The 12843-nt window shown below is 33.7% G+C and overlaps 1 non-coding gene across 1 annotated transcript; it reads right to left on the reverse strand.

Moving 5' to 3' along the window:
• Positions 1–3526: 3526 nt before the first annotated feature.
• Positions 3527–5923, reverse strand: LOC100257040 (protein neprosin). Its single transcript, XR_009465576.1, has 6 exons — positions 5723–5923; positions 5263–5349; positions 4783–4944; positions 4387–4554; positions 3993–4082; positions 3527–3904 (listed from the first exon to the last, which is right to left on the reverse strand). It is a non-coding gene; the product is annotated as a protein neprosin (transcript).
• Between the last annotated feature and the right edge of the window lie 6920 nt (positions 5924–12843).

The raw sequence follows: 12843 nt of genomic DNA on the forward strand, positions 1-12843 counted from the left end.
TGTTTATCTGATTTCTCATAAGTCATAAACATTAGATTTTTTCAGACGCTACATTAATTTAGTTGAGAATCAATTAGACAAAATGATTAAAACATAAAGAACAGACTGGGGTAGAGAATATCTATCAGAACAATTTAAAGATTTATGTGATGAAAATGGTATTGGTACACAACAGACTATTCCAAGGACTCCACGACAAAATGTTGTTGCTAAGAAGAGGAATAGAATGTTGTTACACATGGTTAGATCAATGATGGCTCAAGCCAATCCTCCTATTTCATATTGGGGAGACACATTGTTGACTACATCTCATGTACTTAACCAAGTATGCTTAAAGTTTGTGTCATCTACTTCATATGAGTTATGGAATAAATGGGTTCTTAAAATAAAACGAAAGGCAAATGGATCCATTGAAAATTATAAAGCTCAATTAGTGGCTAAAGGGTATACCCAACAAGAGGGTATAGACAATGAGGAAACCATCTATCCAATAGTTAGGTTTGCCTCAATTCGCCTCATTCTAGCTATAGTAGCTCATATAGATTTAGAGCTACACTAAATGGATGATAAGACAACATTCCTTAATGGAGAGTTGATTGAAGAAATCTATATGGAACAACTAGTGGATTTCATTATCCAAGGCCAATAGCACAAAGTGTGCAAGTTAAATTGGTTGATTTATGGCCTTAAAACAATCGTCCAGACAATGGGACTTAAGATTTCATTATGCAATAACTTCATTTGTTTTCACAATGATTGATGAAGACCATTGTGTTTATATTAAGCGAAAAAAAGATAAATAAATGTTATTATCTTTATACATGGATGATATACTTATAGCTAGAAATGATTTGGAGTTTGTATAAACCATTTAAAGATAGTTGTCATCTATTTTTGAGATGAAAGATATGGGAAAAGCATTTTACATTCTTAGAGTAAAGATCCATAGTGACCGTTCTCACAAACTAGTGACTCTTTTACAAGAGCACTATATTAAGAATATCCTTAAATGATTTAATATGCAAGATTGCAATCCCATTGACACTCCGTTTGCAAGAGGTGAAAACCTAAGTAAAGAAATGGGTCCAAAGACTCCAAAAGAAAAGAGAAAAATAACTAATGTTCCCTATTTTAGTGTTGTTGGATGTCTAATGTATGTTGCGATGTGTACAAGACTATATATATCTACTATGTTGTTGGGATGGTGAGTCGTTACCAAGAAAATCCTAGAATGATGCATTGGAAAATAGTAAAGATAATTCTTTGGTATCTAATAGGCATTGTAGACTATTCCTTCTATTATCAAGGCAAAGAATTGTGCTTGTGGGTTACTCACATGCCATTTGGGCAGGTGATCTAGATGAGCACAAATCAACATCTAGATACACATTCTTGCTTAATAATGGTGCTAGATTATGGAAAAGCAAGAAACAAACTTGTATAGCTTTGTCAACCATCGAAGTTGAATTTATTGTTTGTTCAGCTATAATATAAGAAGTTGTATGGTTGAAAGGAATTTTGCAAAGCTTGGGAATAGTCAAGGATGTTTTTGAGCTAATGATAGTCTAAAGTGACAGTCAATTTAAGACCATTTATGTAAATGATTTGAAATATCATGGAAGAATTAAACATCTAGATATCAAGAATAATTTTAAAAGAGATATTATTGCACAAAGAGAAAATGATCCTGAATATTTACCTATATATGAAATGGTTGTTGATCCATTCACAAAATCCATTCTAAGAAACATGATTTCTGTACATGTAAAGTCATTGGGATTGCGTAGGTTATGATCTATGTGGATCATATGTCATGGATCATTATTGATTAGATATAAGATACTTTATACATGATAAAATGATATGAATATTTGTTATTCATATAATTGAATATGTAATTGGTATTTACATATATAAGTAAGTCAACAGGAAGAGGTTGGCTTTTCACACGAGCAACTTCCCCAATCAATATGTTTATGAGTTAGGATGAGACACAATATACTAATGTTGATAAATGAGTGAAAAGTATACAAGAGATGATGAGTGTCGCCTTGATTAAGTATCAAGATGAGGTCTATAATAAATGACATCTTGATCGAATGTAATCGCCCACAATTACATTTGTCTGTTTGAACCAGACTTGAGTTTTACAATAAAGGTTTAAGGAGAACCATAAATGCAAAACTCAAACAAGCTGCTAGTGTGAAGCTCTTAGTTGAAGTCTGTATGGTGGTAGTTTGACATACACTCTCTAAGTGAAGAGAAACCACCATAACATGTATTTCATATTACATGTGTTTGAATGTGACTGATAAGGAAAGTGAGTGATTAATCCTTGCATTCTCATTGTGTAAGATCCTTAGGGCTTATTACAATTATAATAGCTCATATTGTACTCTTTGTACTTTTGACTAAGTTTTGAGGTGACAAATTAATGTTGCTACTTTGGTATGTTTCCGACAAAAATGAAATAATTTATTCTTATGGGACATATTAGGCAAGCAGTTAATTTGGATCTAAAAGGCATGAGCTCATAAGAAAGACTTTTTTGAGTTACATTGATAAAGGTGTGTTCATGGTTGACCAGTTATATTGCTTTTGTAGCTAATATAATTATGAATGCATTTATAATGTTGGATGGCATACAACTTTAAGGGATTAAGTGTATACATTAAAATGTAACTAAATAAGTCTTGAGTATAGCGAGACATGATTATTATTGTTTACTCATAATTTTTTGGGGTTGAGCTACAATGTTTTCCTAACAGGTGCATAAGTTTATAGCTCCCAAATTGCAGGTGTGCTCACATAGTCACACGACTCATTTGCCTATATGAATGACCTTCAAAAGTGGAATAGAATGGACTTGGATGAGTGATCGGGCTAGTTCAACCCATCTTGTGTAAGTGAGAGATATTGGAGTTGGGTTTGGGTGCCCAAGTGGGTTGACCCGACCCGACCCAAATAAAATCTGTCAGTATTAAAAATAAAAATAAAAATAAAAAGTTTTTTTTAATTCTCTCTCTCTCTCAGTGAAAAAACTATCTCATGACAATTTTAGAGATATTTTGGCTTCTCTTTCCCTAAAAACCACAAAGAGAATAAATATGTTTTCTTCTCTCTCCGAAAAACGAAAGAGTAAGAATATAATTCTTCTTAAAAAAACAAAAAGGTCATCTCTTGAAGTTATTCCTAGTTTTCTCTGTGAAAAAAAAGTCAAGGCACGTATTCGTAGTTCCATTCATGACTTGAAGTGACAAATTTGGCTAGTGAAACAACCAATCGAGATCTTAGAGCATTATAAAAGGTAACCGGGAGCTTTATTATTCATCAATCAACTAAATATCAAAGAGATTGCTCTCTAGAATATGAATATTCCTATTTCCACACCAGTTCTGTTTATGCAAGGTTGTAGAGCTTCATTCAATTTCAATTAACTGCATCCAAGAGAAAACAAAGTAAGAGGATTGGAAATAGCAGAGTGGTAAAGTTTGGAAAGAAAATAGAAAGATTTAAGTGTGAGGATCTAAGTGCAGTTGGGATTAAATCCAGGTCCCCCATAGTAGAAGTGAGTGCCCCAATCATTATTGTTGAGAAGATTTATGCTATAGCAATTGCTATCATCGGCAAAGGCCGATATGTCTTGGGGTGAGTTGATGTTGTTATTTATATCGACAAGTCCCACATTTTGGAAATAGCTGTTGTTCCCATAGCCCTCTTCAGCGAAGCGTCCGGAGCCCATTTGGGTGGAAGTGTGGGCGCCGTTAGGCTTGGTATTCACCACCTCCCCACCCCACTCCACCTGCGTCGCCTTCGCTGCTAAGTGTGTGAACAGGTTTGATGGCTAGTATCCCACTGCAGTGTTGTTCCCATACCCCAGCCACCAATTTTCTGTCTTTGGATCCTAAAATTTTCATTTATTTTCAATTCTCCAAATAATATATATAACATTATCAAAGTCAAACAAATTTATCTAATGAAGAATGACAAACCTTCCATATGAAAATATTAGTTTCGTATAGCGTGCCAGCGATGGTGAAGACCGGAGCAATGGCTGAGCCCACAACTATATTTGTGTCCACCTGCACAAATTCTGGACAGAGAATGTTGTAACACCCTATTGATTTATATCCATCGGCTTGTCACCATGTTGTAAACTTAGGTTAAAAATCATTTTAATGTACTAAATAATGCATCTGCAACATGTTTGGCTTCTGTCTTGTTAGAAAGAGATCTGACCGGCCAATAAGCGAAGAATCTGGTGCTCCTATCACCATACAGATGTGGCTGGACCTAAGTACATGTCATATAATGTAAAGAATAAGGGGTTATTATTATTAAATAATAAATAATTGATTATAATTAGAAAAAGAGGAAACAGCGTACCTGCCATCCAGCGTCCATGGTGTTGAGATCTGAGCCACTGAATGATCCAGCAACAACCCAAATATGGGAGATGCTCATCTCACCATCTTGTACGGATGGGTTCCACAAGCTTATTTCTGCATATGCTCCGTACACCCCTTCCGGTGATTGCGAGCTCACGTACGCATACTGTCATTCCCAATGCACTATTTTTCATTGCAAAATATTATCTAGCAATTAAATTAATTTCATAGTACCTTAAGAAAGATAGTGGAAGATATTCTAATGATATCAAGTTTATAGAAATTGTAATTGCTCTTGAAAAATAATTAAAAGCAATATTAATTGTTTCTAAAAATGAAGCAGCAAAAATCCTAGTTGAAGAGAAAAGGGAAAGATATTGAAGATGAGACAAACCTCATGGTCATTGTTACGGATATCATCAGGAGCAATGGTGTGCCTAGCAAGAGCCATTCTTGGTTGTTTCTTCCCAAAATCATGGAGTGATTGGGCCCTCAACACATTATCCACTGTGGTCCTCCTGATGGGCACTGTGGTCCTCCTGATGGGCACTGTGCCCTTAGGGCACCTTGTCCTATTTTGATGCCACACTTGCCATGCACCTCTCCCACTAATCACCATTCTTTCTTCGTTCTTCCTACTTGAAATATGGTTATCTCTCTTCACTTCCTCTTCTTTCATTCTCCTCACTCTTGGCATTTCCGGTGGAACCAATTGATTAATTTCATCGCATAATAAAAATTAATTAAAAATCAAAATAGAACAGTTTCTCTTATTTACTCCATTGATAAAATATTTGTTGTTCAAATAGACGTTGTAATATCATAGAATGTTTGTATACTATCCGGAGAAACGTTTGGAATAGACTTTGTGTACCTGAAGCTTATGATTCTTGAGAAGAGGATGATCAAAAGCAGGTTGTTTCCATTTATCAATGCAATCTATTATATCTCCATCTGGGCTCTGAAAAATCAATGAAGAATACAAAACCAAGAAAACATCATCATCTTCTACAAACAATTAAAGAAACCCCATACGAAATTTAACTGAAAAATGAGAAAATAATATTTAATGGTCGATTCCCTCTCTGTCCACTCTAACCCAATAAGTCTTTCTGACTGTAAAACATGTTTTTTTTTTTTTAAAGAGAAGTGAGATTGTACATATATATTGTTAGAAAATTTTAATTCTTATCTAATGTCAAATTTCACAATCACTATCACTCACAACACTCATTCAAGTGGCTCCCTCCCATGAACATATTTATCCACTTTATTTAAGACATGTTAAGAGAAGTTGACTATACTTCTATCTCATTTCAAATATCACAACATACCTCAATGGTCATGACAGTAGGCTTATTGATCTTGTTCGAGTGCTTTTGAATCCTTTCAAGTGTCAAGCCACTTGGTTGCTTGTCCTTAGAGTATTCCAAACCTGAAACAACACCCACTGATCTTTCCAAGAAAATGGCCAAGAAGAAAGTCAAACAAAGAGGAAGGATAACAACAGAAGAAGAAGATGGCGATCCACCCATATCTCATTCAATGCCAAAGAAGAAATTAACTGAGGTAACTAGAACTATCAATGGATAAAACAAAGAGGGAGTGGGGATGCAAAAGCCAACTCAGAGCCTAGCGAGCTTCTCTTCCAAAACCCCAAAACACCAACTTTTTTATTGCACAACTTTGATTGAATATGCGTATCTGCCACCATATACTTTGCCATTAATATCCCTTTAATTCTCTAATCCTTCCTCTTTCCACCATTCTTTCATTATCAGTATCTCCATTCCTTTGCTTTGTTTTTCCATTTTATGTCTATAGTTCCACCAATTCTATATGCTTCCTGCATTTTTAGATATATGGGTGTGTATACATACGATATAGTCTTCTGTATATTTGATTTCCAAAATTATAGGTTTCCTAAATCCATATGGTATTTTACTTTAAATCTATATGGAATGTTTCACAGTATAATAGTAATAAAAAGTAACTCGCACCTAAAATATTGGCAGTGGGGTTCTTCAAAGATATCGTAGCACTGATTTGGCCACCTACATGGAGTTGTGGTCGGAATCATTATTGATGAACGAGGGGTGGTGGTGTAGGAAGAGTGTAGATGTGAAGTTGTGTTTTAAGTGTTTTAACTTGCCCCACATGGGAAAGATAGTAACCCTTTAGTGGGTATATTATCTAATTCACTTAACCTAATGGGCTTGTGGAGAGGTGTAGGAAAGCCTCGCCACCCTGTGGGTTGGGTCAAAATTCCTTAATAGTCATCACGACCAGTGGTACCCTAGTGCAACGCCTCATCCTATCACCGTCGATAAGTTTCTACTTACTCATTCCATTATGTTCTTTGCTTGTGTGTTTTTGGGCTAGTCCTCTTTTAAATACGGTGTTGTGATCGGAATGGGGTGTGAATGGAGTTGGTTCGGCTGTGAGAGAGGAAATGACATGGCGGAGGGCTGCAGCAACGACGCCATGAGCACATGGATTGGCAGCAAAGCAATGAGCAAGTGGGAGGGCAGGTCAATGCAGCCATGGCAATGGTGGCGGTGGCTTGTGCCGTCTGGTGGCCATGGGTGCCACTGGGTGTAGAAGAGGGGTGGCCAGCCACAGGCTTCAGAGAGACCTGTACAAAAATCCCTCAATATTTTAAAACTAACCCCCCACTTTTAATAGCCTCCAAAATAATCCAATCGGACAAAAATACCCCTTAGCTACATCAACTCCTTTTTTCCCTCCCATTCTAATTTTATTTCCATCATATTCTGAAGCTAGATCCAACGAATTGTTTTTTTTCAATGAAGTATGTATTCAATGCCAACATACCCATAGGTCCTATACAACTAACTGATGATGGGGATGTGAAATTCTTTATTGGTTTAAATTGTACAAATGGTAAGTTGCATGTTGCATTGTGCATCACAGTTGAAAAGAGAATTGATAATCACAATCAGAAATCAATTTGCAATTCTTATTTCGAATATCATATCTCTTCTGAGATTGATAAAGAATTGAATGGGAACTCAATGTTGATGCATAAAAGTAGACACATTCATTGTGAGTCAGTTGAAACTCTTACTGTTGATGGTGAAAATGGACCAAGATTTCAAAATGAGTCACTTGAAGGGTATAAAGTTCATGATTGGAACATGAATGAGACGTCAATTAATGAGGAGAATTATAGGATGGATACTAACCCTACTAATGATAAGCAAGTGACTCAAATTGGCACATTCAGAACTAGTTCAGCTCAAAGTGTAGAAATCTTGACCATGATTGATACAAATGATGGTTTCATACAAGACAATCCCACTATAATCGAAGGTGTAGCAAATGAAGGACAAAACATAATGCAACAACCTATAGTTAGTGGAATTAGTGATGACCATTTAGAAGAGCACCAAATATACTCAAGTAAGAAAGAATTACAAAGGAAGTTGTATATGATGGCTCTGAAAATGAAGTTTGAGTTCAAAACAACTAAATCCACTACTAAGTTATTGCTTGTTGAATGTTTTGATAAAGAATGCAAGTGGCGAGTTCGTGCTACCAAGTTGGAGATTTTCAATATGTTTCAAATAATGAAATACTATTCAACACACACTTGTCGGTTAGATATGATGTCTCGCGACAATCGACATGCAAGTAGTTGGTTGATTTGTGAGAGTATAAGAGAAACATATCAAGGGGTTGGTTGTGAATTTCGACCAAAAGACATTGTAGCAGACATTTGAAAGCAGTATGGCGTTCAAATCAATTATGATAAGGCGTGGAGAGCCAGAGAACTTGCTCTAGGTTCTATTAGGGGATCACATGAGGAGTCTTATAACACTTTACCATCCTATTGCTATATTTTAGAGCAAAAAAGTCCTAGTACCATTACTGATATAGTTACCGATTGTGATAATCAATTCAAATACTTTTTTATGTCGATTGATGCATCTCTTGCTGGGTTTCACACATCAATAAGTCTTGTGGTTGCAGTTGATGGGACATTTTTGAAAGCAAAGTACTCAGGGAATTTATTTATTATAGCATGTAAAGATGGCAACAATCAAATATACCCTTTAACCTTTAAGATTGGTGATTCAGAAAATGATGCCTCATGGGAGTGGTTTTTACAAAAACTGCATGATGCAATTGGACACATTGATGATTTGTTTGTGATATCAAATCGACATGGTAGCATTGAGAAAGCAGTACATGAAGTATTTCCCTTTGCGAGGCATGGTGTCTGCACTTATCATGTTGGACAAAATTTGAAGACAAAGTTTAAGAATCCTATAATTCATAAGTTCTTCCATGATGCTACCCATGCTTATCGTGTTTTAGAGTTTAATTTTATATTTGGGCAACTAGAGACGATTGACCCAAGAGCAGCAAGATATTTGATGGATATAGGAGTTGATCGATGGGCACATTCATATTCTACCAAAAAAAGATATAATATCATGACGACATGGATCGTTGAAAGCCTTAATGTTGTGTTGAAAAATGCTAGAGATCTTTCATTTTTGCAATTGGTTGGAGAATTGAGAAACTTACTTCAAAAATGGTTTGTGACTCGTCAACAACAAGCAATGTCAATGTCAACTGAACTTACCATGTGGGTTGATGGAGAACTTCGTTTAAGGTATAATATGTCAGTAACATATCTAGTGGAACCTATCAACTCCAAGGAGTGTAATGTTAAATATGTTGACATTAGTGCTCAAGTGAATTTAGACACTCATTCATGCACATGTTGACAATTTGATCTTGATCATATTCTATGTGCACATTCTATTGCTGCTTGTAGATTTTACAACATTTCATGCTACATTTTGTGCTCCAAGTATTTTACTACTAAAGCATTGTTATCTGCATATTCAGAGTGTATTTATCCAACTGGAAATGAAATAGATTAGGTAATACCTGATCATATTTGTAACAAAGTTGTGTTACCACCTAAAACGAGACGCCCAACAAGAAGACCAAGGAAAGTAAGAATTCCTTCTAGTGGAGAAGGCAAGCGCGCATCTCGTTGTAGTCGATGTGGTCAATATGGGCATAATCGGAAAACATGCAAACAACCAATCCCTTGATATCATGATAGCTTTGGCACTCTATGAACTTACATGGAATGAAAATTGTAATAGTGAGCTTTTTTGTTTTTTTTTGGTACCCATGTGAACGAAAATGTAAGTTACTTTTTTGTATCAGGTGATAGGATAAGCACATAGATGAATATTGTAATAATGATCCCTTTTTTTTGCATACCCATAGAAATGAAGATATTTGCTACTTTTGTACATATATGTTATGATGAGTTATGTATAAAGTATGAATGAAAATTCCATGTTTATTCTCAAACTATGGACTCAACTGTTTTCACGTTTATTGATAAGGAGCTTGACAATAATTAAGTTCAGGTTTTTTCTGAAGACTGTGGACTTAACTACCTTCAAGTTTGTACATAAAACAACTTGACAATAGTTAAGTTCAGGTTTTGTTTGAAGACTATAGACTTAACTACCTTCAAGTTTGTACATAAAACAACTTGACAATGGTTAAGTTCATGTTTTGTCTAAAGACTGTAGACTTAACTACCTTCAAGTTTGTACATAAAACAACTTGACAATAGTTAAGTTCAGGTTTTGTCTGAAGATTGTGGACTTAACTACCGTCAAGTTTGTACATAAAACAACTTGACAATAGTTAAGTTCAGGTTTTGTTTGAAGACTATGGACCTAACTACCTTCAAGTTTGTACATAAAACAACTTGACAATAGTTAAGTTCAGGTTTTGTTTAAAGACTGTAAACTTAACTACCTTCAAGTTTGTACATAAAACAACTTGACAATAGTTAAGTTCAGGTTTTGTCTGAAGATTGTGGACTTAACTACCTTCAAGTTTGTTCATAAAACAAATTGACAATAGTTAAGTTCAAGTTAAAATGGCAACTGTAGACACAACTTCCTATGAGTCTATAGAAGATCGACTTGATACCTGTTAAGTCCATATTAAATATGTTATTCTGAAATAGACTTCGACTTAATATTTGTCAAGTTTGTTCACAGTTAACTTGATAGTAGTTAAGTTCAGGTGTTCTATTAAGACTATGGACTTAACTACCTTCAAGTTTGTACACAAAACAACTTGACAATAGTCATGTTTAGTTTAAAAGGTCAATTGTATACATAACTATCGAACTACATTCATCAAAATATCCAAGTATATATATCAAGTTGTCCAACTACATTTATCAAAATGTTTAACTACATATATCAAGCTATCCAATTACATATAACAAACCATCCAACTACATTATCAAAATGTGAAATATCAACATGAATTCATTACATAGGCAAGTATTTCATATAAAATAACTCTACTGCCATCTTTTCCTGACAGTCCATTCGAGCACTTGTTAATGACTTCAATGGATGGTTGTGCATTAAGTATTCAACATATTTGATAACAAACATGCCACAGTCGCCACTGCATGGTACACAAATAATCAATGTTAGGGCTATTATTAAGGATTAAGTGTATAAGATATGAAAGTAAATTTAAGATCACTTACTCATTTTCCTATTGAGAAATATCTTGCAGTCGTTCAATTTCCCATTCTTGGTAGTTAACTTTTGTGTCACCATGAAACCCATAATATGCTATGTTAAATCCAACTATGTTACCAAACTTATAAATTGAGCAAAATTATATTACCAAACTTATCCAACTATGTTAAATCCATCATTTCGTATTACTTCTTAACATAGACTTTATTTTCATATTATTTAAGGATGTCATGTCAAATGCTAATATTCTAAAGATATTATTTTACTAATACAATTGAAGCTATTATATTTTACTAAGTTGCAGCTAAAAAAAATTGTAGACATTATTCTAGTGTTTATTGAAATTTGAAACAAAACCAAACCATTTTGAAATTGCAACCTGTTGACAATGAACTTGATAGTAGTTAAGTTCAGTTTTTTCTTAACATATATATTTAAATCAAAATTCTAAATATTTGGATAAAATAATTTCATAAAAATTATATTCAAATACATTATAAATTCATAACAAATAACTTCATTACACAAAATTTCAAAGCCTTTTGATGGTAAAATTGATAGTAGTTAAGTTTAGTTTTTTCTAATCATTCAAATATTGCTTTAAACCTTGGACTATAACCTCACAGAGAAAATTTTCAACAGTTAGATTATCAATTCATGAAAAATAAATTCATAAAAAAAAAGGATAATCGATTAAAGAGATAAATTTAAAAAATAAAAATAAAAACCAAAATTTCAAGTAGAAAATTAATGCTTATTGAATCAAATGATTTCTTCTCATTTTCTGATGACGATGGCAAGGTTTCAAAACCTTGCTTTGTTTCACTTCTCTTTTTTCCCGAAATTTTATACCTCTTCCGTTTCGTATTTTTTCATCAGCAAATTTTCTTCTTCCACCATTTTCATGAACTGAATCAACACACAATATCAGAAAGATGAAAAATAGGGTTTGATTTAAAAAATAAAAATAAAAGGAACCAAAATAAGACACTTAGGGTTTCTTCTCATTTCATGGATGAAGGTTCATATGTACAGTTCAAAAAATTGAAATCAAAGAATGAAACAGTGAAACTTACTTTCTATTTTTTTTCTTGTGTTGTGTTGCCTTTTTGTTCTCTTGCAATAAACAGAAAAGTCCTTCGTGATTTCTTTCTTGTAGGTTAACAGATGGAACAAATGGGTTTGCAGGGTAAGGAAGAGACACAGCATAGGGGAAAATTGGAGTTGGAGGGAAAATGGGCTGAAAAGATAGCCGAGGGGTATTTTTGTCTGAGTTGGGTCATTTTTGAGACTCAAATAAGTGGAGGGTTAGTTTTGCAATATTGAGGGATTTTTGTCCCTTTTAATCGGTTATCCCAAAAAAAATCTATTTCCTCTTTCAAAAAGGAAATATTTGGTTAAAAGGGATGAAATAATCCCTAAATTGAAAATCTAACCCTTCCTATGTTTTTTCTGAAAAAGTAACCAATTTTTGACATAAATGTCATTTTCTATTTTAAGTATTTATATGTAAGTTTTAAAAGAAAATGTTATTTTTACAAGAAAATGTTGAGGACATTTTTATCCAAATGATGCCAAAAAAGGGGTGGGAGGTTAAATTTCAAATTTTGGGCTTTGAGAGGCCCTTTTAATCAAATAACCCTTCAAAAAATATGTTGATTCTTGTATGCACAGAAAAGCCCATTGTAAGGGAAAGAAAGATGTGAAAAAAAAAAAAAAAAGAATTAATAAGTTGTTTATATATCTAGTTCAAGTTTATTTTTAGTTATTTTAATTTTTATATAAAAATTAAATAATTTAAAAATGCATAACTTTTTAAATTATTCATATTTATTTTTTTAAATTAAATATAAGAAATCATTTTTGTTTTTGTTAATATAAAAGGA

The sequence above is a fragment of the Vitis vinifera genome, chromosome 4, assembly GCF_030704535.1.
Source record: "Vitis vinifera cultivar Pinot Noir 40024 chromosome 4, ASM3070453v1".
Lineage (NCBI taxonomy): Eukaryota > Viridiplantae > Streptophyta > Magnoliopsida > Vitales > Vitaceae > Vitis > Vitis vinifera.